We start from the raw sequence: 26,654 nt of genomic DNA, 5'->3' as shown, positions 1-26,654 counted from the left end.
GTCACTAGTTGCTAGGCAGAATAGGGAAATGCTGTTTACACAGCATTTCCTCCATTCGGCCGCCCCCTGAGACAATCGCGGGTATGCCCACGGTGATTGAGTCCACGGGACCCGCGACCGGACTCACGGGGGTCCCGACCGGCACGCGAGCGCACCACCGGCGGGGCACTCATGGTGGCAGGGCGGCATTGAAGATTGGACGTACCTGTACACCAGTAAGCCTGCCCGTGCCATTCTGCCGACGTACATCGGCGTGTGCCGGTTGGGAACCAGTTAAAAAAAAAATTATTTTCTTAATTGTTCATTTTACTATTTTAGTTTGACACTTTTCCCCAAAAATCTTTGATGACTTATTCCTATTACAAGGAATGTAAACATCCCTTGTAATAGGAATATGGCATGACAGGTCCTCTTTACAGTGAGATATGGGGTCAATAAGACCCCCACATCTCACCTCTAGGCTGGGAAGCCTGAAAAAAAAAAAAAAAAAAAAAAAAAATGATCCTGGCTTTGATCTTAAATCGGCAAGTCGGTAGAAGAACCGGAGGGCAGCGGGAGGGGGCATCCCATCTCGCCTCCCATAAGAACGATCAAACAGCGAAGAAGCTGCTATGATCGTTCTTATGGTGTAGGGAATCGCCGGCTGAAAATGCGGATATCTGAATGATGCCTGTAGCTGCAGGCATCATTCAGATATCCCCGCACAAAGCCCAGGACGTCATATGATAACCGGCGGGCGGGAAGTAGTTAAAATGTTTTTTTTTTAACCACTTCAATACCAGGCACTTAAACACCTTCCTGCCCAGACCAATTTTGAGCTTTCAGCGCTGTCGCACTTTGAATGACAATTGCGCGGTCATGCTACACTGTACCCAAATGAAATTTTTATCATTTTTTCCCACAAATAGAGCTTTCTTTTGGTGGTATTTGATCACCTCTACGGTTTTTATTTTTTTCACTACAAATAAAAAAATACTGAAAATGTTGAAAAAAAAAAAAAAAAAAGTTTTTTTTGTTTCAGTTTCAAAACTTTGTAAATAAGTACATTTTCTCCTTCACTGATGGGCACTGATGGGGCTACACTGATGGGCACCAATGAAGTGGCACTGATGGGTGGTACTGATGGGCCTCCATCGGAGACTCTTTACCAAGATCGTAGTTGCAGGGTGTCAGACTGACACCCCGCAACAACGATCGCTGCGATGCGCACCACCGGGGGCGCGCAGCGGCTCGAAATCCCGATCAAGTCATATGACGTCCGATCAGGATTATGCAACCACTATGCACCGTCAATTGCCTATAGGGCGGGCGGCAAGTGGTTAAACACAAAGTTGTCCATTTATACAATATTTCTAACACATAGCATGTGCATACCAAAAATCACACCCCAAAATAGATTCCCCTACTCCGGAGTACGGCGATACCACATGTGAGACTTCCACAGCCTAGCCACATACAGAGGCCGTGCATGGCAGGGCATGGCAGAGTATAGAGGGATGGCTGAGCATGGGTGGATGGATCCATGGATGTGACTGCAATTGTCACAGAGCAGTGCTGTGAGCACTAGAGATCCAGTCCACAGTGCTGCTGACAGCCAGTCTCTCCCCTCCACTGTACAGATCAGTGCACAGAGGGGAGAGATGAACCAGCGTCATTACAAGTGATCACTCTGTCATTTGACTGAGCGATCACGGATGTTCTCGGGTGCTCGCCCCAGGGGGCGCCTGCGAGAGCAGATTTCTGGGAGGACGTCACTGGCCGTCATTCAGCTATGGGCTGGTTAAGTGGTTAATATTTGGTTGCACACCATTTGGAAAAAATTAATAAAATAAATCAGTTGCTTTCTATAACCATCAATAAGCTTCTTACACCTCTCACCCAGAATTTTGGACCACTCTTCCTTTGCAAACTGCTCCAGGTCTCTCTTATTGGAAGGGTGCCTGTTCCCAACATCAATTTTAAGATCACTCCACAGGTGTTCAATGGGATTTAGATCTGGACTCATCGCTGGCCACTTTAGAACTCTCCAGCGCTTTGTTGCCATCCATTTCAGGGTGCTTTTTGACGTACGTTTGGGATCATTGTCCTGCTGGAATACCCAATATCTCGGACACAAACCCAGCTTTCTGACACTGGGCTCTACAGTGTGACCCAAAATCCTTTGGTAATCCTTAGATTTCATTATGCTTTGCACACATTCAAGGCACCCAGTGCCAAGGCAGCAAAACAACCCCAAAACATAATTAAACCCACCATATTTCACTGTAGGTAGTGTTCTTTTCTTTGTAGGCCTCATTCCGTTTTTGGTAAACAGTAGAATGATGTGCTTTACCAAAAAGCTCCATCTTGGTCTCATCTGTCCACAAGACGTTTTCCCAGAAGGATTTTGGCTTACTCAAGTACATTTTGGCAAACTTTAGTCTTGCTTTTCTTCTGTCTCTGTGTCAGCAGTGGGGTCCCTCCTGGGTTTCCTGCCATAGAGTTTCATTTCATTTAAATGTAGGATAGTTCTCGCTGAATTAACGAATGCTCCCTGAGCCTGCAGGACAGTTTGAATTTCTTTGGAACTTGTTTCGGGCTACTTATCCACCATCCAGACTATCCTGCGTTGCAATATTTCATAAATTTTTCTCTTCCGTCCATGCACAGAGAGATTAGCTACAGTACCATGAGTTGCAAACTTCTTGATATGTTGTGCACTGTGGACAAAGGCATATCTAGATCTCTGGAGAAGGACTTGTAACCTTGAGATTGTTGATATTTTTCCACAATTTTGGTTCTCAAGTCCTCAGACAATTCTCTTCTCCTCTTTGTTGTCCATGCTTAGTGTGGCACACAGACACACAATGCAAAGACTAAGACCCCTTTCACACCACACCGCCCATAGTGTCGGCGGTAAAAACGCAGCTATTTTTAGCGGCGTTTTACCGCCTGATTTGCAGCGCATTTCAGCCACTAGTGGGGCGCTTTTACCCACGCTAGCGGCCGAGAAAGGGTTAAAATGGCTGGCAATACTTCGCAATAGCGCCGTTTTGCTGGCGGTATTACAGCGCTACCCCATTGATTTCAATGGGGAGCAGCGGTGGAGGAGCGTTAAACACACCGCTCCAAAGAAGCTGTTGGCAGGACTTTTCCTGATGTCCTGCCAGTGCATTGCTGCAGTGTGAAAACTCTCGGGGCTGTCACACTACAGACAATGGTGCAGCAGTTTTAGGGCAGATTGCAGGCGCCATTTCTAACGCTATAGCACCTGCAAAACACCCTTGGTGTGAAAAGGGTCTAAGTGAACTTCTCTCCTTTTTATCTGCTTTCAGGTGTGATTTTTATATTGCCCACACCTGTTACTTGCCCCAGGTGAGTTTAAAGGAGCATCACATGCTTGGAACAATCTTATTTATCCACAATTTTGAATGGGTGCCAAGAATTCTGACCAGCCCATTTTTGGATTTTTGGGTGACATTGTCCAATTTGCTTTTTTTCCTCCCTTTGTGTGTATTCGAACAAAACAAAAAAAGGGAGGGAAAAAAAGCAAATTGGACATAAACATGTGTATAGCAAAACATGTGTTACTACAATACTTTGAGAGACCTACCCCCCCCCCACCCCACCCCTTTAGCCTTTTTGTTCCACACAAAGGTCAGAAAGCAAATGTCAGAGTTTATAAGGATGAGTTGGGAAGGAATAGCTGTACTGCTTGCACACACATACCAAGAGAGGTTTGAGATCCCACGTCTTGAGATTTTCCGGAATGAACTGCATCAATGAGTGGGGTGGAGGGTAGACCAGCCACGCCAGGGACTAACATCGAAATGTACGAGCTGTTGAGTAACGAGAAAACAGGGACAGAGAAAAGAAAAGGAAAAAATAAATAAAAAAGGAGGAGAAACCCCCCTCAAGGAAGATAGATAAGGAGAAAGTAACCGGATAGGTCCTTGAAAAAACATTGAAAGCTCTGCAAAAACGTGATTTTAACCCTTTAGGTTAAAAGCACCGATCGGCCACAAATTTACTATATAAGCAGCGCTTTAGTGATAATGGCTGGCGCTTTCAGTGTGAAAGCACTCTTAGTGACGAACTCCACAAATCTGGCCTTTATTGAAGAGTGGCCTGAAGAAAGTCATTGTTGAAAGCAAGTCAAAAGATGTCCTGTTTGCGAGAAGCCATGTGGGGAGCACAGCAAACATGTGGAAGAAGGTGCTCTGGTTAGATGAGACCAAAATTGAACTTTTTGGCCTAAAAGCAAAATGCTATAAATTGCAGAAAACTAACATTGCACATCACCCTAAACATACCTTTTCTGCAGCAGGTACAGGGAAGCTGGTCAGAGTTGATGGGAAGATGGATGGAGCCAAATACAGGGCAGCCTTAGAAAAAAAACCTGTTTGAGTCTGCAAAAGACTTGAGACTGGGGCCGAGGTTCACCTTCCAGCAAGACAATGACCCTAAACATACAGCCAGAGCTACAATGGTTTAGATCAAAGCATATGCACGTGTTAGAATGGTCCAGTCCAAGTCCGGACTTGAAAATTGATGTTCATCATCCAATCTGACATAGTTTGAGCTATTTTGCACAGAAGAATGGGCAAAATTGTCTCTCTAGATGTGCAAAGCTAATAGAGACATCCCCAAAAAGACTTGCAGTGGTTCTACAAAGTATTGACTCAGGGGGGCTGAATACAAACACACACCACAATTTTCAGATATTTGTAAAAAAATTTAGAAAACCATTTATTTTCCTTCCACTTCACAATTATGTGGTACTTTGTGTTGGTCTAGCACATAAAATCCAAATAAAATATGTATGTTTTTGGCTGCAATATGACAAAATGTGGACAATTTCAAGGGGTAGTAATTTCAAGGCACTGTCTTTTATGACATGGTAGCCAATCTAGCTTCCAACTTCAGCTTGTTCAGTTAAAAGGAGAAGTACAGCCAAAGCTTGATCGTGTGTGCTCAGCCCGGTACTGTCAGTGGCAACGTGTCACTAAGACACCACTCTTCACAGATGGGGTTGAACAGCCATTGGGCATGGCTGTTTACCATGTGATCGGCCATGATGTTTTTGCCAGACACTTTGCCGCAATTCATTGTGGACCAGACCAATTTATATTCCCAGCAATATATTGCCAACAACCACCAATCATATGCCCGTCTGAGTGGAGAGATCTGAATTTGGGAGGAGTTTAAATTGTTTATGGGCCTCACCATAAATATGGGGCTTACAAAAACAAATGAAGGACATGCCTATTGGTCAACCAATCTCATCCACACATGCCCATTCATTCTGCCATAATGTCCAGGTCCTGATACGAGATATTATGCGGCACCACCCAGTGCCCTCCCGCAATCATCCAAATTACGATAAGTTACAAATGTCTTGCATAAGTATTTACCCACCTTGGCTTTTTACTGATTTTGTTACATTACAGCCTATAGTTCAATGTTTTTTTACTCTGTATTATATGTGATGAATCAGAACACAATAGTCTAAGTTGGTGAAGTAAAATGCGAAAAATATATACATAAAACTTTTTTTCAGAAATAATAAAACGGATAAATTGGCATGTGCATATGTATTCACTCCCTTTGGCCCCTTTCACACTGGGGCGGTGCGGGCATCGGCGGTGGTTTTAGCGGCGGTCTGCGGCCGCTAGTGGGGTGGTTTTAACCTCCGCTAGTGGCCGGAAAAGGGTTAAAACCACCCACAAAGCTTTGCCGGCGGTATAGCCGCGCTGCCCCACTGATTTCAATGGGTAGGAATGGTTTAGGAGCTGTGAATACACCGCTCCAAAGATGCAGCTAGCATGACTTTTCACCGCCCTGGCAGTGTACCGCTCCAGTGTGAAAGCCGGAGGGCTTTCACACTGGAGTGAAAGGGGACGTTTTTTTCAGGAGCTATGTTTAGCACTGTAGCACCTGAAAACCGCCCTTTGTTATGAAAGCCCATAAAAAGCTATGGTGCAATTACCTTCAGAAGTCACAATTAGTGAAACGATGTCCACCTGTGCGCAATTTAAAGCTCCATACACCCCATCAGTTTTTTTGCCGAGTTTTTCCTTCAGGTTTACCAAAACCATGTAGTGCCAGGGCCTGTCTGATTGCATACAAATTAAAAACTCCTAAGGTTTGATCTCATATGGTTTTGGTAAATCTGAAGGAAAAACTCAGCAGAAAAACTGATAGATCATGTGACACTTAAGCCCCATACACACTGTCATTACATATACACACCTTTTTGAAAGGCCTCAGCGGCTGCAATATCTAAGCAAGAGGCATCACTAACCAAACACTGACATGAAGACCAAGGAACTCTCCAAACAAGTAAGGGAGGTAGGTAGGTATAAACAAAAATATCCAAATCTTTGAAGATCCCTAGGAGCACCATCAAATCTATCAGAGCCAAATGGAAAGAACATGGCACAATAGATGGCTGCACACAAAAACTCTTGGCCCAGGCAAGGAGGACATCAGAGACCTAAGGTAACCCTGGAGGAGATGCAGAATTCCAAAGCAGAGACTGGAGTATATGTACATAGGACGACAATAAGCCGTACACTCCATAGTTTGGCTTTATGGCAGAGTGGCCAGAAGAAAGCCATTACTTTCAGCAAAAAAAAAAAAATCCCATGTTTTGAGTTTGCGAAAAAGGCATGTGGGAGACTCCCAAAATGTATGGAGGAAGGTGCTCTGGTCCGACGAGACTAAAATTGAACATTTTGGCCAAAGAAAACGCTATGTGTGGCACAAACCCAACACATCACATAACCCAAAGAACAGCATCAGTCGGGACTGGGAAACTGGTCAGAGTTGAGGGAAAGATGGATGGTGCTAAAAACAGTGATATTCTTGAGCAAAGCCTGTACCACACTGTGCGATTTGAAGCTAAGACGGAGGTTCACCTTCCAGCAGGACAATGACCCCAAACATACTACTAAAGCAACACTTGAGTGGTTCAAGGGGAAACATGTAAATGTGTTGGAATGGCCTAGTCACCGCCCAGACCTCAATCCAATAGAAAACCTGTGGTCAGACTTAAAGAGGAAGTAAACCCTGATGAGTTTACTTCCTCTTTCATTCCTGCAAAGGAAAAGCATAATGGACTACTAAGCATCGCATAGTAGTCCACTATGTGTCACTTCCCTGACACAGGAGCCAGCAAAGTCGCCGCTGTCCCCTGTAGTCCACCGCATCCATCTTCTTGGTGGGGTCTCGCAGCTCCGCCGCTGTCATTCGGCGAAGCCGCGATGACGTCACTCCCGCGCACAGGAGCCAACACGCGCGGCAGCTCCGTCGTTGAGAATGCCGCGCTCAGTGCGCCTGCGCGCCGTAGACAGCTGTGCCTGTTTTCGGGCAAATATCTCCTAAACCATATAGGTTTAGGAGATATTTCTTGGACCTACAGGTAAGCTTTAATCTAGGCTTACCTGTAGGTCAAAGTGGTTTGTAAGGGTTTACAACCACTTTAAAGATTGATGTTCACAAGCGCAAACCATCCAACTTGAAGGAGCTGGAGCAGTTTTTGCAAGGAGGAATGGGAAAAAATCCAAGTGGTAAAATGTGGCAAGCTCGGAGACTTATCCAAAGCGACTTGGGGCTATTATAGCCACAAAAGTTGGCTCTACAAAGTATTGACTTTAGGTGGGTGAATAGTTATGAACATTGACTTTGTTATTTTGTCCTTTGTTTGCTTCACAATAAATAATAAAAAAAAATAATCTTCAAAGTTGTGGCCATGTTCTGTAAATTAAATGATGCAAATCCTCAAACAATCCATGTTAATTCCAGGTTGTGATGCAACAAAACAAGAAAAATGCCAAGGGTGGTGAATACTTTTGCAAGGCACTATATATATATATATATATATATATATATATATATATATATATATATATATATATATATATATATATATATAAAATGCGCCCCCTCTCAAATTTTTTTCCCAACGATTTGCAGAACTCTATGTCCCCAGATCAGCATATATGTGTAGAGGAGTCCCTGGTACCCTTTTCAGGCCAGCTAGGAATAAAAACAATAAATTCCTAGCAAAAGGGCCAGATACGGAGTAAAATTTTACAAGCATCGAGAGAGTCATGGGATATCTGTATGCGTTCCACATATATATGAAGGAAGATATTCCCAGCTCCAGCCCCGAGTGCCCAGCCTACATGGGCACAACTGGAAAACTTGTATAGGACCTGGCGTACCCACTTCTGAACAAAGGATATCACATATACCTTGATAACTTCTACACAAGCCTGCCCTTTTCAAACACTTCTACATCGCAAAAACCCTGGCCTTCGGAACCTCCAGAAAGAATAGGAAGGGCTTCCCACAATCTATAGTAAACAAAAAGCTGCGAAGGAGGGAAAGAGCAACATTGAGATGCAGCAGAGTGCAGGCCTTGAGGTGGAATGATAACAGGAACGTGCGCTTTATGTCCACCATCCATGATGACACTAAAACTGAGGTTCAAAGACGACAAGGTCCCATTGAAAAGCCCACATTTGTCCAAGATTATAATCTCTACATGGGGGATTTCAATGATCAAATGATTCAGCCCCATTTGTCAATAAGGAAGGCCCGTTTCTGGTACAGGAAGGTAGAAATGTATCTGATCCATTTGGCCATTTATAATTCCTACATAGTCTACACAAAATACACAGGAAGCCCCACCCCGTTCCTAAAATGAATTGAAGAAGTTGTCACGTCCATCTAACAACAAAGACCCCCCCCCCCCCAGAAGACCTTCACTCTGATGCTGTTAGCTGACTTCATGAGCGACACTTCCAGGCGATCATGAATTTCGGATTTTGAAGAGATACCATCTACCATTGTCTCCAGTGTCTCTCCCAACCTGGCTTTTCCATTGGTGAATGTTTCCAACTTGATCACACATCCCTAAAATATTGGCCCACAATTTTTAACCATTTCCCCATTTTCATCATCTGTGCTATGCTTCCTCAAATAACCGTGCCACTGCCTTCCACCTGACTATGCCTCTGCCTACGACCACTTGGACTGCTTGCATGTAAACCAACCCTGGCCCGTTTTTTGGACTATGCTTTTGCCTACCACTTGGACTGATCTATTGCCCTGCTACTGTACTACACAGGGATCTCACATATGAGAGGGGCTCCAGAATTGTTTTTCCAGATGGAAAAAACTATTTTTTTTTGTATTCTCTGGGTTTCGATATTTCTGCATTTGGGTCTGGATTTCGGAGGCTTCACAGAGATTAGGGTGGGTGAAGCCTCTACCCCTGTGCATAGGTCTTACCCAACTGCAGCCCTCAGCCTGCTGCTGACTTACTGACATCACGCCTCTGCCTGCTGCATGAAAGGACCACACCTCTGCTTGCTACCTGGACCACGCAAATAATCGGCTGTAGCAAGAGGCAGTATGTTTATGAAGGGTTGGAGAACAGTACAATAAGTGTTTGCAATTAACAGTGTACCAGGACCAATATTATGGCTGTGCTGGCGGTCTCTGCCTGGACAATATCTATGGACAAAGGCTTTGGCTGTTCTGACAATATCCTTGTGCTGACTATAGACCATATTCCTGCCTGCTGCTTGGATAATTACTATTGCTGTCGCTAAGCACATCTCCGCCTGATGCCTGGACCGGTGCACTCCTTTGTGGACACTACTAAAAGCACAGTTAATTTTTTATTTTTTTACCATTACTGCAATAGAATTTATATTGGATTGTAATTCTTGGTATGTACATGATGTGTAAGAAATATAAAAGGGCCTACCAAAAATTATGCAATTTATGCTCCTAGAATGCCTGATGGCGCTACTTAAATGTTGGGCCTCTGTATATGGCCAAGCTGTTTAAAAGTCTCACACATGTGGTATCCCCATACTCAGGAGTAGCAGAATGTATTTTGGGGTGCAATTTGTTGTATGCATATGCTCTGTGAGAGAAATAACCTGTTAATGACAATTTTGTAAAAAAAATAAGAAAAAAAACAAAACATTTTGCAAAGAATTGTTGGAAAAAATTACAACTTAAAAAAAACTCACCATGCTACTTAATACCTTGCAATGTCTACTTTCAAAAAAGTAGTCACTTGGGGGGGTATTTGTACTTTCCTGACTTGTTAGTGTCTCAAGAAAATGAGATAAGCCTTCAGTACATCAGGAGTGATCAGGTGTGGTCAATTCTCAGAGATTGGCACCATACCTTGTAGACTATCTTTCATAAAAGGCAAATTTGGTTATTTTTACCAAAGATATGTAGAATACATTTTGGCCAAAATGTTTGAAGAAAAATTACTAATTTCCAAAATTATGACAGAAATTAAGACTTTTTTTCCCCAAAAAATTTTGGTAACTATTTATAGCAAAAAAAAAAAAAAAAACACTTGTGATTAAATACCACTAAAAGAAAGCTCAATTTGTGTGAAAAGAAAAAAAAAAAAAAAAGACATATGGGTAGAGTGTTGTATGACTGAGTAATTGTTATTCAAACTGAGAAATTAAAGCTGAAAATCGGTCTGGGCAGGAAGGGGGTTATAAGTACCCTGTATTGAAGTGATTAAAATCAGGTAGTTCACATTTACAGTATCTCACAATAGTGCACCCCTCACATTTTAATACAAATTTTAATACATCTTTTTATAATATTTTATTAAAAGTATTAAAAATATTTTACTATATCTTTTCACGTGACAACACTGAAGAAATGACACTTTGCTACAATATAAAGTATTGAGTGTACAGCTTTTATAACAGTGTTAATTTGATGTCCCCTCAAAATAACACAGCCATTAACCCTTTCACTGCCAAGTGCAGAAGGGCCTGCAGGTGGGCAAGTCCATATGGCGTACAGACAACATATCCCCCTCTCCTATAAGCTTATGGTCACTTCAACTCCCTCTCCTTTACTATCCCCTTTACCCCCCTCTTTTACCCCCAGCACTGATCCACCACCTGATCCCACCCCCTCCCCAAAACAGGATCCTCTGCAGCCACCATCATCAGCCAGCAACCCTCCTTTGCTGCTCCTGTCGGCTTCAGGTGCTGCATGATGTTTGGGGGGGGGGGGGGGGGGGACAGGACCCAGATGTGTCCCCCTGCCGGTCAGATCACCCCCTCCCCCCCAACTGTTATCTGACAGGCTGGAGATTGGGGGGGGGGTGATGTTGCGGCTTGATAGACATGCGTTTATAAAACCTCCCGCCCCCCCCCCGTACAATGGATATAGGCAGTGATCATTGCTATATCCACCGACAGCTGATCATTGCAACCGATAGTGTTTTATAATGCATCAGACTGTAATTTTCTGAATGAAATGAATCTCTATACAGATTCTATTCATGCAAAGTACTACAGAGAAAGCGACTATCTTCAGTCCCTTTCTCTGTCTCAGAAAAAGTAATATGGGGCTTCCCCAGCTTCACCTCCCGGCCAACCATATGCGTCCCGATTGGCCAGGAGAAGCTGGAAGGCAATAGCGAATATCAATTCCCTATTGTCACAAGTGGGTGGGCTCAGGATGCAATGCTCTGCACCCCAAGCCCAACCTTTTTCAAGCCAATTGGAGCCTAAGGCTAAAAAAAAACAAAAAAAAACACCACTTACAGTATGCAAACTTATGCGTCCGGCACCCTGCAGGGGAGGTGCCATCCCAGCATCCCTAATAAACCAGCCACTGCTGGCAAGACCCCTTTTCACATGGCGCGGACTCCAGATTTGCTTGCTCATGGGGAAACCAATCTACTAATCCCCGCTGAGCAGGCGAATGACAGGTCTACATCCGCTCCGCTGATGCAGAGCGGACACAACTCGCTATTCTATATGGGGTGGTCAAATGGAAACTGACCACCTGTCCTTTTTCATCGGATACCATCCGATCCAATCTGCTAGATGGATGGGGAATGGGATCCCTATCCCTCTGTTTTTGGCAGACTGGACCAGATGCAGGCAGGTGTAAACGGACATATGTCCATTTACATTAGCATCTCCATAGAGAACAATGGATGGTCCGATTGGGCCCGCCTATAAAACTGGGTGTGCTTATGTGAAAGGGGCCTAAGGCTTTGTTCACAGGTCATCCACAGCGTACCTTTATGGGGACACACAGGTGTTCCATGCATCTCTCTGAAGGCAGTCCCATTGATGTCGTCACTTGGGATGTAGCACCTGCACAAACAGAGCCGTTGCTCCCAATTTCACATCCATGTAAGTCTGCACGCAAATCCCTAAGCTCACACTGTCTGCATTTGAGGTCATGTACCCACACCCACAGGGATATCAGGATTGGGAACAGCAGCTATGCCTGTGCAGCCATTGCATCCCAACTGACATAAATGGGACTGCCTGTACGGGGATGCATGGAACACCTGTGCATTCCTCTGTGGGCATACACTTTAGTATGCCGCATGTGAACGATGCTCTGGTAGCAAATTAGCAGGAATTTTGTAAGTTATGTTGTGTTTATGTGCACTATGATTTTAGTGTATTTTTTGCGAAAATAGTGTTTTGATAAACATTTGCACAAATATCGTGCTGCCTTAAAAATCACTAGCACCTTTTTATTCTACTACCCATGTGCTTTTAGAAAATGGATAGTTTGAGGGGTCTTTTACAAATTCTGAATACTGTAAGTGAAAACCGATAGATTTTCTAAAACTTTTGCGCACCTCCAATTTTCACCATTTCTCAAAAAGGCGCAAAAAAAAAAAGTATTTATTAAGTCCATACAGGTTAAGCTTTTATATTTAGTAGGGATTTATATCAGAAAATATATGGTTTTGGGGATGGTCGAATGGAAACTGACCGAGAAATTTGGATATTTGGAAAAACTTTTGCGTCTGTTCAATTTTTACAATTTCACAAAAAAGGTGCAATTTAAAAGTGACAAATATTTGTTATTAACTCAATACAGGTTAAGCTTTTATATTTAGTAGGAATTTTGTAAAATTCAACAGTTTTTATTTGCCAATAATAGTTTTAGTGCATTTTTTGCAAATGTATTGGTTTTATAAACATTTGCGCAAATACTGCAGGGCATGTGCTTTCAGAAAATATATGATTTTGTGGGTCTTTGATAAACTCTGAAAGTTATAAGTGAAAAATAAAAATCCAAAAAGGAAAAAATTGCAAAAATGGTCTGGCCACCTGAGCGTACAAAATTGAGTACGAGGGCTGGCAGCGAAAGGGTTAATGTCTAAATCACTGGCAACAAAAAGAAGTACACGCCTAAGTGAAAAAAGTCGAAATTGGGCCCAAAGTGTCAATATTTTGTGTGGCCACCATCACTGTCCAGCACGACCTTAACCCTCTTGGGCAAAGTAGTTCACCAGACCTTCACAGGTTGCCACTGCAGTCCTTACCACTTCTCCATGACATCATGGAGCTGGTAAACGTTAGAGTCCTTGTGCTCCTCCGCCTTCCATTTGAGGATGCCCCACAGATGCTCAACAGGGTTTAGGTCTGGAGACATGCTTGGCCAGTCCATCTCCTTTACCCGCAGCTTATTTAGCAAGGCAGTGGTCGCCTTGGAGGTGTGTTTGGGGTCATTATTTTGGAATACTGCCCTGCAGCCCAGTCTCTGAAGGGAGGGAATCATGCTCTGCTTCAGTATGTCAGAGTACATGTTGGCATTCATGGTTCCCTCAATGAACTGTAGCTACCCAGTGCCAGCAGCACTCATGCAGCCCCAGACCATGACAGTCCCACCACCATGCTTGAATGTAAGCAAGACACACTTCTCTTTGTACTCCTCACCTGGTTGCAGCCACACATGCTTGACACCATCTGAATCAAATAAGTTTATCTTGGTCTCCTCAGACCACAGGACATGGTTCCAGCAATCTATGTCCTTAGTCTGCTTGTCTTCAGCAAACTGTTGTGGACTTTGTGCATCATCTTTAGAAGAGGACAGCCATGCAGACCAATGTGATGCAGTGTGCAGCGTATGGTGTGAGCACTGACAGGCTGACCCCCACCCCTTCAACCTCTGCAGCAATGCTGGCAGCACTCATACGTCCATTTCCCAAATACACCCTCTGGATATGACGCTGAGCATGTGCACTTAACTTCTTTAGTTGACCATGGCAAGGCCTGTTCCGAGTGGAACCTGTCCTGTTAAACTGCAGTATGGTCTTGGCCACTGTGCTGCAGTTCAGTTTCAGGGTCTTGGCATAATGCATAGCTGTAATCAGATCACTGCTCCTCATGATGACACAGCCCAATGATTTCTGATGTGTCCCATGATCACCCCCATACATCACAGCACACTCATCAAGTTCTGTATATATTTGTGTAAATACTCACTAGGAGTCCAGCAGAAGTTTGTCAATCTCCTCGGGGTGGACACTCTGCTGTCAGATAAAGTAGATCTGACGCCCAGCTTCATCACATAGTCCTCCTTCCCCTGCTTCTTCAAAGCCACCTTCTTGGCTTTGCTCTTTTTTGGGCTCCAAGAAGGTGCCTCCAGCTTCCCTGATGCCCTTGCATGCCGCTCCATGGATGGCCACTTCACCAGAGATTTATTAGCCTTTACCATCTTGGCTCTGGGTTGTTGTCCTCGTTTTCCTTCATGAGGACAATAGAAAGTCCTGGCAGAGTACTCACTCTTCCCTTCCAGGCTGTCTTCACCCGGAGATTAAAGTCTGCCAAGGGCAGATTGGGCACAGGACAGAGAAGACGCTTTTTTGCTTTGCTTGGCCATTTCTCGCACGTCTTTGAGGGGCACGTCTCCTCTCTCAAGACCCTGCATTAACTTCCGCTTCCTCTTTGAGCCTTTAAACCACACCTCCCCTTTGTTTTTGCCCTCCATCTCAATACTGCTCTCGTCCCCTTGGCGTTTACACAGAAAAGGTCCCTCCTGAGAGTTTTAAAAAGGACCAACTTGCCTTTTGCTACTATATATTATGAATTGTGGGTAAAAAGTGTTACCTTCTTTGAGCCAGATGTGTGCATCTAGAACACATATTGTAATTAGTATATATAACCTAGGGAAGTTAACTGCTCGTGTTCCCAGTGAGAGTTGGAAGACATACAGCAAGACTTGCTGACATGAGATCCAAATGGTTTATTGTACTCCGATACCACTTTGTTATGTCTTGGTTCTGTATTAAAGCTACAATTGCACTTGTAACACCATTTTCTTTTGGTTCCCGTTTTTTTTTTTTTTTTTTTTAATCAAGAAAAATAAAGAATTTATAGAAGAATATTAAAGTCACATTACAAAAAAAAAAAAAAAAAAAAAAAATGAAATGTAGGTTAGAGGAAAACTAAATTCATGGCTTTTGCATCGTCACAAGTACGAGCAGCTTGCAACAGATGGGTTTAGAGCCATATTTACATGTCTGGCGTTTAAAAAGCACAGGATCATGCCTCCTTAATCCCCGTCCATCAACATATGCCACAATCTATGCCACATCTCAGTTGTGATTCCCATGCTGACAAAATCAGAAAATGTGATGATCCTCATCCCACTGACCATATAAGAGACAGTGAATCTTGGGTTACACACGGGGGGCCTGCCTGCCTTTCCTTCAATTATTCAGCCAGTGTGCAGCGAACACATTCACCAGCAAAACTTCGCTTCAAGGCCTCCTCTGCATATATCCAACAGGGCATTTTGACACCAGACATGGTGCTAAAATTCCAAGTTGTGTGTTATTGCCCGATCTGTTGATTAGATAATGACTTTAACATTGAGGTTTTAGCACAAGTAAAGAAGTACATTGCTAGTTGTGCCATGGTTAAAAAAATAAATAAAGAGAAGAAATGCTGGAAAATACCCATTGTACCACTGTTTAGCTAGCTTGCTTAATTTCTGAAGTATTATCCTTTTTGAGTTTAGCAAAATTGTTGTGCCTATACTTCTGGCAATATCAAGCAGACAACAAAATATAGGCTTCTCATTTGGTTTTTACGCTATCTAAATCAAAAAAAAAAAAAAAAAAAGCCAAAGTCCCAATCTTAGCACGTCACAAAAAAAAAAAAAAAAAAAAAAGGTAAGAGTCAATCTCACACTGCATATTAATCATAAAATATTTACTTTAGATTTGGACAAGATTTACCCAAGATAATCCTAAATGATTCAGAACAATGGTAAATAGAGAATATAGTGGAGAGGATCCGTGCAGGCTGACTCACTTTAATGGAATAAGAGAACTAAACATATTGACTTTTCCTTGCATTATTATGCCACTTGTAGACTATTACATATACATGGGGCATCTTCGGCTATCAATGATATAAACACAAAATATAAAAGAAGTCTTGAGTATCCATCACATGAGAATCAACAGTTCTACGACTCCACAAACATATATTCAGCACCTAAGGCCCCTCCCACACGTTTCGTGCACACTCATGTTCCTCAAGATTTACGCCTCCTCAGAGGCGGCCACCACCTTATGAGCTCTTCTATTGTTGTACCTTGATGGGACTGTGATGCTCTATGTTGGAAAGAGTGGAGGCAGGTCGCATTTGCGACTAGAATTAGTGACCTGGCGCAGCACAGCTGGGGGTATCCTGTCTCCGTGGACCCCCCCCGGCGTGATTGTGTCGGGCCGTTCCGCTGGCCGGTAATTGAGGCCGCGGCTTAGAGGCCTTCTGCGGTCCTATGATTCCTTCTGGAATCGGGCGCCCTCTTGTGGTGGCCATTGGTATGACAACCAGTAATGCTAATGGAGCTTCCCCTGCCTGTTTTCATTGCCTTTCTATCTCCCTCCATTTTGAAGCCCTAAACATTATATATATTTTTTATTCTAACACCCTAGAGAATAAAATGGTGTTCGTTGCAATACTGTCTGTCACACCGCATTTGCGCAGCAGACTTACAAGCGCACTTTTTTGGGGAAAAATAATTTAATAAAAAAATAAAAAAACACTAAAGTTAGCCCAGTTTTTTTTATATTTTAAAAGATAATGTTATGCCGAGTAAATTGATACCCAACATATCATGCTTCAAAATTGTGCCCGCTCATGGAATGGCGACAAACTTTTACCCTTTAAAATCTCCACAGGCGGGGGCGGAGCTAGCCGGAGTCCAAGATGGATGTGCAGTGAAGGAGCTCCTGACTCAGCGGGGAAGAAGCGGCTAAAAGCACCCATTCCAATCGCTCTATATAGCAACCACAGCGGCGATCCAGACCCCTGACAGTTAGTGATCACTCCGCTGACATGCCGGGGAAGAAACGAAGGCCGGGAGGGCCAGCGAGGCTCACGGAGTACTTCTCCTATGAAGGGAAGCAAGATGGTGCCGGCCATACATCCACGCCGTCCACCGCAGCCTCCAGACGCGTAACGCAGCATGGGAATCAAAAAAGGAGCAGCCCTCAGGGCGATCCAAGGTCCCCACCTGCCACACCGTCCTCAGGGAGCCCGGAGAAGGCGCGATTCAAGCCGGATGACGCGGATGGCAACCATGAGGTGAGCTCCCTCTTAGACTCAGGGGATGACACAAGGGAGTTGCCAGACTCCATAGACACATTTCCCACTAACGGCCAGCCAGTCATGGACACTATGCTGAAGGAGATGCTAGTATCATTAAGGGGCTCAATGCACTCAGATATGGTGGCATGCATGCACAAATTTGGGAAAGATCTTCAGTCTGTAACTGCCAAGGTGACCCATATTGAACATAGAATGGGGGAATATGCTACAACTGTTAATGAGCTGGTAGACGCTAATGAAGCGAAAGATGATGAGATAGAAGATATCAGAGCTAAAATGGCGGACATTGAAGATAGGTCTAGGAGGAATAACGTGAAGATCAGAGGAACAGCAGAAGCTAAAGGAATATGCAGTACAGCTTTTCATGGCCATTCTGCCAGACCTGCAGGAGCTTGACTTCACAGTGGATAGAATCCATAGACTCCCGAAACCCAGCTATCTTTCTGGGAACATTCCCAGAGATGTCATCCTCCGCCTACATTTTTTCCACACGAAGGAAAGACTCATGTCCGCCACTAGGCAGAAGGACAAGATTCCTCCCGAATACTCTCATCTGCAATTTTATGCGGATCAATCTCACTACACGCTGCAAAAACGCAGAAACATGGCAACTTTAACGAAAGCACTCAGGAATCACAAGATAAGCTACAGGTGGGGTTTCCCCATAAAATTGATAGTTTCTAAAGAGGGCAAGGAATATGTAATGGACTCCATCCCCAAGGGCATGGCCCTGTTGAGCTCATAGGGGATCATTGCAGAAACCCAGAAACCTCTCCGTCATGGCAGTCCCTGCGATGAGCAGGATACAGAATGGCGCACTGTCAACCATAAGAACGCCCGCAAGCATACTTGATTGGGAATAGGGATCTTCCAATCCTCACCCGCTTAGGAGGCATTGTACCACTTCGTTAAGTTGGATATAACTTTCCCCCCCAAGTTACTACTTGAGTGGCATCATGTCACACTTTTTCACACTTTTGTTGTGTATGACCTTTTTCCAATTTTTTTTTGTTTACACGGTTGGTGGCACTTGTCCACTCAGTTTAATGTTGACTCACACAATATTTTTCCTTTTGGATGGTCAGTTGTCTCTTCCCTCCCAGATGCGATGCAAGCTTCTTTACTAGGCAAAACGGAACCCTTCGTGCATCGACCTGAGAAACCCCTGCGAAGCCCACGTTGGTGGACCGCTACAATCTTAAGTGAGCAACACTCCCACTTGGTAAGCACTCTCTCCATCTACACCTTCCATGGCGGTTAATTTTCTATCAATAAATGCCAAAGGCCTTAATCACCCCGCCAAACGCAAGTCTGTTTGGAAAGAGGCCCTCCAAAGGAACTGTGACATCTTGTGCATGCAAGAGACTCATTTTCAGAGCACTGCACCTCCAAAATGCACTCATCCCAAGTTTCCCCATGCCTTCTTCGCCAGTTCGGACCAAAAGAAGAGAGGGGTGATGGTGGCGGTCAGAGACACGGTTGCATTTAAACTACACAAAATTGAAGAGGATCCTCAGGGCAGATTTTTAATTATGGTCTGTGAAATTAACTCTTCCCTCTTCACGCTGGCGAATATCTACGCACCTAATGCAGGTCAATCCAAGTTCCTGAACAAAATGATGAAGAAAATTCATCAAGTACTTCAAGGCTCCTTGCTGATGTGCGGGGACTTTAATATGGCTCCAGACCACAAGCTAGACTCTACTTCACACCCCAAAAGGCCTCAGCCTTCTCTCCTCCCATTTTTGCGCAAGCATTCCCTCTTTGATGCATGGAGATGCTTGAATGCCAATGCAAGGGACTTCTCATTCTTTTCCCATAGTCACAAAACATATAGTAGGATCGATTTGTTTTTGATTGACAAGCAATTATTGTTTCAATGTAAATCAGCGCAGATCCATGAAATAACTTGGTCGGACCATGCTCCGGTGGAATTGCAAGTGGGGAACCCTATGATCAGGAAAAACGCTTTTATCTGGCGAGCAAATCCCAGACTCCTCCGCCATGGTCCGACCATAGAATATGTTCAGGGAAGACTATCTGAATTCTTTAATACTAATCTAGGCTCAGTATCAGATCCGTTTATTCTCTGGAATGCCCACAAGGCGTTCGCCAGGGGAGTACTGACCCAGCAAGGGGCCAGGGCTAAGAGGGAGAGGCAGCAGCGGACCTAGACTATTATAGAAACAAAATCTCTAGAGACCCAAAACATGCGGCACACGACCCAAGCCTTGACAGATCAACTCACACTGCTCAGAACAGAATTGAGAATATGCCTTCTGGAGGACTTTGAGAAAGCCTCCAGAAAAATGAAATTGCCTTACTACACTAGTGACAACAGAGCGGGGAAACTGCTAGCTAATAAAATTAAGGGATACAGACACAAGACCCACATTCAACATGCAATACATCATGAGACACAGGCTAAACTACAACACCCACAAGACATAGCAGATGCATTTAGTAGCTACTATGGCTCCTTATATAACCTCAAAGACGATTCTAATATTACGCAACCGTCTACTGCCACTATATCCGACTTCCTACGAACACTCAGCCTCCCCAAGCTTACAGAGGACCACCTACACATGCTGAATAGCCCCATCACAGGCGGGGAAATTGGCCAGTTAATAAGGGAGCTACCTTTAAACAAGTCCCCGGGCCCGGATGGCTTCCCTGGGGAATACTATAAATCCTTTCAAGATGTATTGATCCCACATATGGTGGAAGTGTTTGGTTCTGCTGCTGCCTCCTCCTCGTTCCCTCAGGAAATGTTGGCAGCCACTATAGTTGCATTGCCAATACCGGGTAAAAGCCCGGACTCACCGCAGAATTTTCGTCCAATATCGTTGTTGAATAATGATGTTAAAATCTATGCTAAGCTTATGGCTACAAGATTAATGCACATCCTGCCTGAATTGATCGACGTGGATCAATCGGGATTTACTAAAGGGAGGCAGTCCTCCGATGCTACTAGGCGCCTAATCAATGTGATTCATGCAGTCAATAAGAGTGGAACGCCTTCTCTGCTCCTAGCTTTGGACGCAGAGAAGGCGTTCGATAGAATACATTGGCAATTTTTGTCTCAGGTGCTGCAGGGGTTTGGTTTTAGTGGTACAATCTACTCTGCCATAATGTCCCTATACTCCAAACCGTCAGCTCGGGTACTTGTGGCAGGAGCTCTATCTAGGCCGTTTCAGATTACTAATGGGACAAGGCAGGGGTGCCCTTTATTACCCCTGATATTTAATCTATTGATGGAACCTCTCGCTATCTATTTGAGATCGCATCCACATATTCATGGTGTACGCATTGGGGGGAGGGAACACACCATCAGTTTGTTTGCAGACGATATTATTCTGATGCTCACTGATGTTGAAGTCTCTTTAGAATCGGTTCACCAAGCCCTACAAGACTTTAATGACATATACTACAAAATCAATGCAAGCAAATCTTACATACTTAACTTGGGAGTCCCGAACCACTCCAAGAGGAAATTGGAACAGAGGTTCCCGTATATATGCATTCCAATGCTAAATAAACTAGAGGGGAAACTGAAAGCCATATCCATGACAGAACTATCGTGGTTGGGAAAACTAGCGGCTTTTAAAATGCAGATTTTGCCTCAAATATTATATGTTTTTCGAACGCTACCTATACCATTACCCAACTCGTATTTCCACGCAATACAATCTGTATTGAACAGGTTTGTTTGGCAGGGGAAAAAGGCTAGGTGTGCCTTCGGTAGGATGATCAAGCATAAGAGAGCAGGAGGGGTAGGCCACGTCCATATCCAAGACTACTATTTTGCAGCAATCTTGGCCCAACTTAGACATTGGATTATCCCTAATCCCGACCAGAGGAAACTATGGTCGGATATTGAAGAGACAACTATCATCAGGCACGTTGAGAGATTTTCTACTTACAGCACACTCACATTCTTTCCTGGATGTCAAAATGTCACCTACTATCTTGGCCGCCCTGAGGGCTTGGCTATACTTTAAAAAACATTGTAGAGGGTCGGGCATTCTTTCACCCCTAAAATTACCCATATCGGCAATCAGATACCTGATGCCGGACATAAACATGAAAACTTGGGAAAACCGAGGTATCCAACACTTAGATGACATAATAGTAGACGCCAGTATTAAGCCATTTTCCTCGCTTTGCCAGGAATACAAACTGCCGGAACAGGAGTACTACAGATACATACAGCTCTCACAGCTCCTCAAGAAAGACACTAACTTAATGTTTTTACTTCCCCCTAAACTACACCGCTTTTTTACAGATAAGCAAAACAACTCAAGGGGGATCTCCATAATATACATGGGCCTTCAGGGGAAAGACCTGTGCGAGAAATCGCAAAATATGGAGGCATGGGAAAATGAACTGGGAAAGGTTTTCCTGATAGAGCAATGGGAGAGGGCTTTTAAAATGACACACATGTCCACTAAAAGCACCAATCTGCGAGAAATGCAACAGAAAATTACACTTAGATGGTACTTAACCCCGAGCCGTCTCTCGAAAATTTACCACACAACATCGTCTGAGTGCTGGAGGAGTTGCGGGGGATATGGATCTCTGAGCCATGTCCTCTGGCACTGTCCTAAAATAGGCCTACTGTGGAAACAAGTGGAGCGTGCTATCTACAACATCACAGGAACGCAAGGGAAATTGGATCCAGAGACGGCGATACTCTCGCTAGACCTGGACAAATTTCATACTGCACATAGAACAGTAGTTTCACATGTGCTGTTGGCTACCAGATTAATAATCCTTAGGCACTGGCGAGATACCGCAGCCCCATCCTTTTTAGAAGTTATGATTACTGTTCACACGCATAGCAAGTACGAAATTCTGCATTCTTCCATACAGGGGAAGTATGAGGAAACAAACGAGTTATGGGCCCCATGGCATCAGTGGTACTCGGTATACAGCAACAGGGGACAGCCCGCCTTAACTGGGTCGAATGAGGGAATAAGTAACGCTTACTTGAGCCAAGACTGACTTCCATGTTTTGAGTTTTGAGTTATTAAATTTGGTATTTTATTATACAGTCGAATTGTTTAACCACCTTCAGACCGGACCATTTTGCTGGTAAATGACCAGAGGTCTTTTTACAATTTGGCACTGCGCTGCTTTAACTGGTAATTGCGCGGTCATGCAATGTTGTACCCAAACAAAATTTGCGTCCTTTTCTTCCCACAAATAGAGCTTTCTTTTGATGGTATTTGATTGCCTCTGCGATTTTTATTTTTTGCGATATAAACGTAAAAAGACCGCAAATTTTGAAAAAAAATTATATTTTCTACTTTTTGTTATTAGAAAAATCCAATAAACTCAATTTTAGTCATACATTTAGGCCAAAATGTATTCAGCCACATGTCTTTGGTAAAAAAAAAAAGTCAATAATTGTATATTTATTGGTTTGCGCAAAAGTTGTCACATCTACAAACTAAGGTACGTTTTCTGGAATTTACGCAGCTTTTAGTTTACGACTGCCTATCTCATTTCTTGAGGTGCTAAAATGGCAGGGCAGTACAAACCCCCCCCCCCAAATGACCCCATTTTGGAAAGTAGACACCCTAAGGAAATTGATAAGTGGCATGTTGAGCCCATTGAATATTTTATTTTTTTGCCTCAAGCGATTGAATAATGACAAAAAAAAAAAAAAATTTTTTTTTTTTTTCACAAAGTTGTCACTAAATGATATATTGCTCACACATGCTATGGGCATATGTGAAATGACACCCCAAAATAAATTCTGCTGCTTCTCCTGAGTACGGGGATACCACATATGTGGGACTTTTTGGGAGCCTAGCCGCGTACGGGGCCCCGAAAGCCAAGAACCGCCTTCAGGTTTTCTAAGGGCGTAAATATTTGACTTCACTCCTCACTACCTATTACAGTTTTGAAGGCCATAAAATGCCAAGATGGCACAAAACCCCCACAAATGACCCCATTTTAGAAAGTAGACACCCCAAGCTATTTGCTGAGAGGCATGTTGAGTCCATGGAATATATTTTATATTTTGCCACAAGTTGCGGGAAAATTACAAACTTTTTATTTATTTTTATTTTTTTTCACAAAGTTGTCACTAAATGATATATTGCTCACGCATGCCATGGGCATATGTGAAATGACACCCCAAAATAAATTCTGCTGCTTCTCCTGAGTACGGGGATACCACATATGTGGGACTTTTTGGGAGCCTAGCCGCGTACGGGGCCCCGAAAACCAAGCACCGCCTTCAGGCTTTCTAAGGGCGTTACAGTTTTGAAGGCCATAAAATGCCAAGATGGCACAAACCCCCCCCAAATGACCCCATTTTGGAAAGTAGACACCCCTAAATTTAGGGGTACACTAGTGAGACTAGGTAATAAATGGCGGGTGCCCTGAAACTATAAAAAAAATAACTAACCAACCAGCGTCACCTGTAACAGTTATATGGTGATCACTGGTGAAAGGGTTAACTAGGGGGCAATCAGGGGGCTTTATGCGGTAGTATATGGGGGTCCCTGGCGCTATAAAAAGCTGCGGCGAACCTAAATACCTACCTGCCTAACTAGCGTCACCTGTGACACTAATACAGTGATCAGAAAAACGATCGCTTATTAGGCTGGGTTCACACTGGAGCGATGCGGGAACGTCACGAATCCGCGGCGGGTTCCCGCATCACATGCCTCCCGGCGGCAGTTCACACTGCCCTATGCGAACTGCTGGGAGTGTCAGTGAAATGTTAATGACACCCCCAGATCAGTTTGCATATCGCAGTGCGATCTGCAAACTCGGATCGCATGGTGTGAACAACCATGCGATCCGATTCTGCTGCGGACCAAAAAAAGGGTCCCGTGCGAGTTTGCGGCGGGTGCGACACGAATTCAGCCATACTATCTGTATGGCTGAACTCGAATCGCACAGAGATCGGATGTGATTTGCACTGCAGTGCGGTGCGAATCACATCCGTTCTCATAAACCGCTGCAATGTGAACCCAGCCTTAGTGACACTGGCGACGGGGGGTGATCACGGGGTTAAACCTTTATTGGGGGGGTTAGGGGGGTACCTTAGAACTAAAGGGGGCTAACCCTAACTGCCCTAACAGTTATTACAGTCACAAATGACACCCGCCGGGTGATCAGGGGGTTAAACCTTTATTAGGTAATAAATGGCGGGTGCCCTGAAACTATAAAAAAATAACTAACCAACCAGCGTCACCTGTAACAGTTATATGGTGATCACTGGTGAAAGGGTTAACTAGGGGGCAATCAGGGGGCTTTATGCGGTAGTATATGGGGGTCCCTGGCGCTATAAAAAGCTGCGGCGAACCTAAATACCTACCTGCCTAACTAGCGTCACCTGTGACACTAATACAGCGATCAGAAAAACTATCGCTTATTAGGCTGGGTTCACACTGGAGCGATGCGGGAACGCCATGAATCAGCGGCGGGTTCCCGCATCGCATGCCTCCCGACGGCAGTTCACACTGCCCTATGCGAACTGCTGGGAGTGTCAGTGAAATGTTAATGACACCCCCAGATCAGTTCGCATATCGCAGTGCGATCTGAAAACTCGGATCGCATGGTGTGAACACCCATGCGATCCGATTCTGCTGCGGGCCAAAAAAAGGGTCCCGTGCGAATTTGCGGCGGGTGCAACACGAATTCAGCCATACTATCTGTATGGCTGAACTTGAATCGCACAGAGATCGGATGTGATTTGCACTGCAGTGCGGTGCGAATCACATTCGTTCTCATAAACCGCTGCAATGTGAACCCAGCCTTAGTGACACTGGCGACGGGGGGTGATCACTGGGTTAAACCTTTATTGGGGGGGTTAGGGGGGCACATTAGAACTAAAGGGGGCTAACCCTAACTGCCCTAACAGTTATTACAGTCACAAATGACACCAATGCAAAAAAAAAAAAAAAGCAATTGGTGTCACTGTGACTGGGGGGGCAGGGGTAATTGGGGGGTGATCGGGGGGTAAAGGGGGGGTGTGAGTGTGCCTGGCATGTTCTACTGTATGTGGGGTGTGTTGGTGCAACTCACCGAACCTCTCTCCTCGGTGCCGGAACGAAAAATACCGACACGGAGGAGAGAATACATCACTTCCTCTCCTGTGTTTACATTACAGGAGAGGAAATGATGTCACCGGACATTTTCATTCGCCGGGAGCGATCGCGAGGGGGTGGCCATGAATGAATGGCCGTCCCCTCGTCCGGGATCGCTCCCGAACGAATACCGACCGCCGCAGGCACCGGGCGGGGGCCCGATCGGGCCCCCGACCGGCGGGCAGGCAAGGACGTACATGTAAGCCCTTATGCCTGCCCGTGCCATTCTGCCGACGTACATCGGCGTGCGGCGGTCGGCAAGTGGTTAAGGATAAATTGCAGACGGTTAGTGAGACATCAGCAATTTTCAAAGTACACTTTGCTAAAGTAAGCTCTTCTGTTTCACTTTATACCTAGCAGAATGAATCAGTGGGGGAGTACCCACTCGGGGGGATGCGATCTCCTAGGGAGCTCGCCTGAGTCCACCCAGGGGGGTAGGCCCTCCATATCATCCAAGCCCTCTACGTGCATCTGTTCAGTACACGGGAGACTACACTATTTTGATAATAAATCGTTATTTGATGGTTGCAGATATATATCTCCATGTGTAACAATATGTCAAAGCTTGTACTGACTGTAATCTGTATATTTTTTTCTATAAAATTCCAATAAAAATTATTTGAAATATAAAATCTCCATAGGCGACGTTTAAAAAAAATTCTACAGGTTGTACGTTTTGAGTTAGAGGAGGTCTTAATTATTGCTCTCGCTCTACCGATCACAGCGATACCTCACATGTGGTTTGAACACCGCTTTCATATGCGGGTGGGACAGGGCGCGTTTAAAATTATAATTTTTTTTCTTATTTTATCTTTTATTTTTATTTTTTTTCACTGTTCTTTTAAAAAAAAATAAAAAAAAGTGTCACTTTTATTCCTATTTCAAGGAATGTAAAAATCCCTTTTAATAGAAAAAAGCATGACAGGTCCTCTTAAATATGAGATCTGGGGTCAGAGAGACCTCAGATCTCAAATTTACACTAAAATGCAATTTAAAAAATAAAATAAAAATTGTTATTTGAAAAATAAATAAATAAATAAAATGTCCCTCTAAGAGCTATGGGCAATGACTTGGAGATAGGTGTGTGTGTGTGTGTGGGGGGCAGGCTCACTTGTCT

General features: G+C 44.2%; 1 protein-coding gene across 3 annotated transcripts in view; it reads right to left on the bottom strand.

Annotated features, from left to right (window-relative positions):
* FMN1 (formin 1) overlaps nucleotides 1–26,654 on the bottom strand; it is a 549,096-nt gene that overhangs the window by 369,690 nt on the left and 152,752 nt on the right. The window lies entirely within an intron of this gene.

Source organism: Lithobates pipiens, unplaced genomic scaffold (assembly GCF_037356315.1).
Source record: "Lithobates pipiens isolate NorthernLeopardFrog02 unplaced genomic scaffold, aLitPip1_a1.2 Scaffold_30, whole genome shotgun sequence".
Taxonomy (NCBI): Eukaryota; Metazoa; Chordata; class Amphibia; order Anura; family Ranidae; genus Lithobates; species Lithobates pipiens.
Note: the sequence above shows the minus strand (reverse complement) of the source record. Positions and strands in the feature narration are given on the sequence as shown.